General features: G+C 37.2%; 1 protein-coding gene across 14 annotated transcripts in view; it reads left to right on the top strand.

Moving 5' to 3' along the window:
* Window positions 1-3,838: 3,838 nt before the first annotated feature.
* LOC102407275 (sarcolemma associated protein) overlaps window positions 3,839-6,000 on the top strand; it is an 87,318-nt gene continuing 85,156 nt past the window's right edge. For 12 of the 14 annotated variants that reach the window (XM_045163963.1, XM_045163961.1, XM_045163956.1 and 9 more), the window contains exon 1: window positions 5,144-5,291. The gene's annotated coding sequence lies outside the window, so the exon portion shown is untranslated. Of the gene's footprint in view, window positions 3,854-5,143; window positions 5,298-6,000 lie in introns of those variants that run through there. The other 2 variants (XM_045163962.1, XM_045163951.1) reach the window with 2 other exon arrangements.

Genomic DNA, 6,000 nt, shown 5'->3' with positions numbered 1-6,000 from the left:
ACTCCTTTTCCTATTTGGAACCAGTCTGTTGTTCCATGTTCAGTTTTAACTGTTGCTTCCTGACCTGCATACAGATTTCTCAAGAGGCAGGTCAGGTATTACTTAGTTAATCATGTCCTAATTTTGTACTCATTCCTGAAATGATTCCCCTTTTTTCCTGTTTCTTTTTTGAGTTCTTTCCTACAGTTTTGTAATTATAATTTATATTTCTTTTCCATGCCTTGAGTTACTTTCTTAATGTCTTTTAGCTTGTTCTGAAATAGTGTAATTTTGATCTGTTCCCAAGGTATGTCTCTCATTATGTGTAGGGAGTGTTGTTTGCTTTTTATTGTTTTTTCTTAAAATAGCTATGAGATGAGACACTGATATTTTTCTGTTACTCATTTTTATGTAAAATTTGTTTTCCTGAACTTAGAGAAGGGAGTCATGATTCAGGATAACTTTTCTAATGTCACAGAGCTCCCTCTTCTGTTGTTTTTGTAAACTGTTTGAAACTATAATGGCTTCCTTTCCCCTTTTCTACTTTTATCTGGATCTTCCTTTCCTGTCTCTGTTGTCTCTACCCTGCTCAGTTTTGGTTCCAAACCCTACAGCTTTTGAGGGAAAGCCCTATCCTGAAATGCAACTTTGGTTGGTAGGTTGGTTTTAAGAATTTATATGACTCGGACTGCTCCATCCTTTTTCAGAATTTACCTCACACTCACTTGTTAGTGGATTGGGCTAAACTTTCCCCATTTTCAGATTCTCTTTTCAAATTGACTATCATATTATCCAGTGAGTAGACAGTGACTATTCTGAGGTACTCAAGTCCTTCAAATGCCCATTGCTTCTGTATGCATCCTCATGCACAGATGCTGATTTCATGCAGGTCTCGTAACTGTTGATGTTTTTTCCCACTTTTATTTTGAGTTTTGTATGGGTAATTTCCACCTGTTGTTGTATATGTTCTCCATGGCATTTTGGTTTTGCTGTCTTAGTCACTCTTTTTGATTTTAGGTGGTGATTCAAGTACATTAAAAAATCTGTAATGTAGTATCTGCCACCAAGAGTCCAGGATCCACTCTGCATTCATATTTTAAAATTACCCTGTATGGACTTGGGATTTCTGGCCTCTTGCTGATGACCTGTCTCCTGTGTTTGTGCTTCGTTCTGAAACTTTAAAAAATTTGTTGCTAGTTGGATCCTGGAAAACCTGTCAACTTAGAGAAGGCTAGAAAGAAGCAGTTTATCATTATAGTGGAAATGAGAGCATTTACACATTGAGGTGAAATTGCAAATGATACAGAACATGTTTGCTTACGGAATGAACAGCAGAAACTTTCTGAAGACCAAAGAGCAAATTATGCAACCTGTGAAGTGCTGTGCTTGTGTCTTTGAAAGTAATCATAATAAATGAGAAACAGGAAAGAGTGACTGATAGGGCGAAGACAGCCTTTCAGTTCAAGGATCGCCATCAATGCCTGATGGGGGGAGCATAACTTTAATTCAGGGGAAGGCACGGGGTTAATTGAGGATAAAGCCTGTTTGAAAACAGTGGGAGATGGACTTTGGCCACAAGCTACAGAGGGTTTTATAAATTCAGGGCTCCTGAGACACCTGCTCAACATCAAAGTGAATGCCCAGTGGCTAATGCAAACACTAGAGACAGATTGGGCATTCCTTAGGCTAAGATAGTTAAAGCTTCAATAGGATTTTTTTTTTCCCAGTGTAGTAAAATAAAATGGGAGGGGGAAAAAAAAAAAGCCTGATGGAAAAAGGTATCAGTATAGAGGAGAAAGTAATTTCTGGTTGGAGAGTGATAAAGGACCAATTGACATACCTACCAGGGGAAGTACATCCAGGGACTGTTAGCATCGTCACTTCCCAGTCCCTTGCAAACATAGTCACTTCCCAGTCTCTTGACTTTTTTACACCTACCTAGTGAAAGTGTGAAAGTCGCTCAGTCATGTCCAACTCTTTGCAACCCTGTGGACTATACAGTCCATGGAATTCTCCAGGCCAGAATACTGGAATGGGTAGCCTTTCCCGTCCCCAGGGATCTTCCCAACCCAGGGATCAAACCCAGGTCTCCCACATTGCAGGCAGATTCTTTAGCAACTGAGCCACAAGGGAAGTCCTATACCTACCTAACCTGATAGTAAATAGAATGAATAGCTTTTGTACAGTGTAAACTGAATAGTGGCAGATTGTTTCATTGAAGGTGCAGAAACATTTTTAATATCAGTTTTTCACAACACCAAGGGGAGAAGGGTAAATCAATATAAATATTTCTTCAGGGAAGTAAACTATTGCTGTCTAGCTATGCCCAAGTGCAGAGGCTCTGGGGCATGAATGGAGGTTAGTGGGGAAAATAGTGGGAGTTAATGAGATCGGAGAGGGAACCATGAGCCAGGTCGTATGGGGTTTTATTGGCTGTAATGGTAAGAACTTTGAACTTTATTACAAGATGTTTGGAAGCTGTTAGCAAATTGAGAGCAGAAGAACAGTGAGCAACTAATGTTAATGGTGTTTTCAAGCTAACTGGAGGTCAAAGGTACTATGGGTATGCTTTGGACATAATAGACGTTAGAATGTAAAGAACCTGGGTTAATATTGATTAAATTCTTCTAATTTGAAAATTTATGGTTTTAGAGTTAAGAGCTACAAATATGAAGTGTTGAGATATATGTGTGCGAATGTGTACAGAAAAACACACACATTTTTTTGTTTTTCAAGCAAGCTTGCTAAACAGTACTGAACCTCATTTCATATATTCTTACTTCTGTTCTCTTAATTTTTTTTTGTTTAAACCACTAGTCACAGCCCAATAAATTGACTTAGTAACACATTATTGTTGTTCAGTCCCTAAGTTGTGTCTGACTCTTTGCAACCCCATGGACTGCAGCACACCAGGCTTCCCTGTCCTTCACTATCTTCCAAAGTTGGCTCAAATTCATGTCCACTGAGTCAGTGATGCTATCCAGCCATCTTATCCATTAGTAACACAATAATGGATCAGAATTTGAAGTTTGAAAACCACTGTAAATCTATAATCCCCTTATATGGCTTGCCAAGGCACATACAACTGAAAATGACCAAACCAGAATTCAGATATTGCCACATTTCCCAAGAATATATCTATTAAAAAAAAAAAAACAAACAAAAAAACAAGCTGGTTTATACAATGTTTAAGAGTAGGTTCCAGTGTGGAAAAAATCTTGAGGATCATTGTCCCTTCTTGAGCATGTTGCCTATGCTTCTCTCTCTGGTGTGAAATGTTAAGGCCTTTAAATTTCAAATGGACTTGTAAAATATCAACACAATTTTCTTTCCTAATGGCCTGTAATTAAATATATAAACTGCTAGCCAAAGTAACAGTTGGTCTCTCTTGAATTATAAACAGAATAAGTCATTTATATCCAGCCTGGTGGCCTTTAAATTGTCGCCTAGGAATTAATGAAAAGAAATGTCATTTTCATATTTTCTGCAAATCGCTTATTCTTTTGTTGTGTTTCATTTTGGAAGAGGGTTTTATGGGAGGAGTGAAGGATAAATGAAACATGAAGGTCAGTATGAAGTAATGGGGGAAAAAATGTCCCTTTTGATTCTGTTATATAAATCCTTGCTTCTGTCTTCCATAGCTCTGTGACCTTTGGAAAGATACTTGCCTGTGCCCTACTTTTCTCATATATAAATGAAAATAATATCTATATCATAGCTTTAACGTTAAGATTAAATGAGGGCCTGGTGGTGCAACATGTATTTTAATAAATATTAGTTTTCTTCTTTCCTTTCTTCTTTAGGAAGGAATTCAGTGAAAATGTGTTGCTAGAATAAGCAGGGCTGGAGAGTGTAGAAAAATGCAAAAAGAAAGGTACATCTTTTTTTATTGGTTGTTCTCTTCCTAGTAAGTCTGTTGTATGTGATCCCAGTTGTTGATAATTTCTTTGGGGATAGATAGGTGATAAATAGGTAGGCTTCCTGTGCCTCCTGCTGTCCCTTCCCTTTGTAGAGACGGGGGATCACCCAAGTGATGAAAGGCAAGTTTAATGGGGCTAGCAAGTGACACCTTCACAGTTGATTCCAGTATTTTAGTTTCTCGTGTCTTCAATCTGTTTATCACAAAGAATTTACTGAAGACATGTCGGTCCTGATACCAAGTGTGTTAGTTCACTAATAGCTGTTCATATAGGTGTTACCTACTACCAATTGTCCTTGCCTGTGGAGTAAATAACACTTCCTTTGATTTAACCCAGAAATTATAGCAGCAGAGTTACAAAGTCAAAGTGAGATAGGAAGATAAAATTAGAGTTTTGTATAATTATCTTTAAAAAGATGTTTTATTGTGATATAATTTATATGCCATAAATTCAGTCTTTTAAAATGAACAATCCAGAGAGTTGTACAACCATCACCACTATCTAACTTGAGAACCTTTTAATCACCCCAAAATGAAACGTTATACCCATTAGCAGTTATTCACCCCACCCCACCCCTCCCCTCCTCTGCCCTGACACCTCAACCCCTTGCAACCACTAATGTGCTTTTTCTCTCTGTGGATTTGCTTATTCTGGATATTTCATATAAATTGAATTACATATGTCTTTTGTGACTGATTTCTTTTACTTAGCTTAATGTTTAAAAGTTCATTCATGTTATAAATCAGTACTTCATTACTTTTTATTGCCAAATAATTAATTCATATGGATGTAGTACATTTTATTTTCCTATTCATCAGTTGATGGACATTTGGGTTTCATTTTTTTGGCTCTAATGAATAATACTGCTGTGAACATTTGTGTACAAGTTTTTGTGAGGACATGTGTTTTCAGTTCTCTTCAGTATATACCTCAGAGTGGAATTGAAGGGTCATATGCTAGCTTTACATTCTAACATTATGAGGACCTTATAAACTGTTTTCTGAAGTGATAAACTGTTTTCTGAAGTGATATACCATTTTGTCCCAGTGGATTTTAAATCTCCCACTTTTAAAGTTCTGATTTTATATATAATGGAATAAATAGCTGAAATAAGCAATTTGAATTGATAGGGGGAAAAAATTCACCTGTAGTAGTTTGCAAAGTTGGAAGTACTTTTTTTTTAAAGTAGGTTTGAAATTATTACTATTAATCTTTGGCTCTTTTTTTAAATTTTATTTTTGCAGTTTTATCTTCAAGACACTAAAAGTAGTAATGGTACCTTTATAAATAGCCAGAGATTGAGTCGAGGCTCTGAAGAAAGTCCACCATGTGAAATTCTTTCCGGTGATATTATCCAGTTTGGGGTAGATGTGACGGAGAACACACGGAAAGGTACGGGTATGGATCGATTTTTCCTATTATTTGTCTTGTTAAATTTTTTATTCTGTTGTTTAATGTTAACAAAACATTTCATGCTTGTAAAAGCAATTTAACTGTGACATTTAATGCAGTGAAATGTTGAGTCTCACTTTTCCTATTGCTTTTCTAAAATTTTAAATTCTGAAATATTAAATAGTTTATAATCTCTATTACAGTACCAAAACATAGGGCAATGCTGTGTCAGTTAAGAAGCAGTTGGCTGAAGTGACACTATATTCAACCAACAAGAGCTTAAACCATAAGGATGAGTGTGAAAACGTTAGTCACTCAGTCATGTCCGACTCTTTGCGACCCTGTGGACTGTACCCTGCAAGGCTCCTCTGTCCACGGAGTTATCCAGGCAAGAATACTGGAGCCGGTAGCCATTCCCTTCTCCAGGGGATCTTTCCGACCCAGGGATTGAACCTGGGTCTCCCGCATTCTGGGCAGATTCCTTACCTTCTGAGACACCAGGGAAGCCCCAAACCATAAAAGATATCTATTATTAACTTATTAACAATAAGCCTGGAAATAGGTTGGTTCAGACTTCGTTCAGTTGGCTCTGTAGTGTTTTCAAAGAATCCAGGATCTTACTGTCCTCCCAGTCTGTTATCCTTTATGTGTTAGTTTCTTAAGCTTTTACTTGTCACCTCATGGTTTAAGGGTGATGGCTTCAGCCCCA

The sequence above is a fragment of the Bubalus bubalis genome, chromosome 21 (assembly GCF_019923935.1).
Source record: "Bubalus bubalis isolate 160015118507 breed Murrah chromosome 21, NDDB_SH_1, whole genome shotgun sequence".
Lineage (NCBI taxonomy): Eukaryota > Metazoa > Chordata > Mammalia > Artiodactyla > Bovidae > Bubalus > Bubalus bubalis.
The sequence above is the reverse complement of the archived record's forward strand: the minus strand, read 5'-3'. Positions and strand labels throughout refer to the sequence as shown.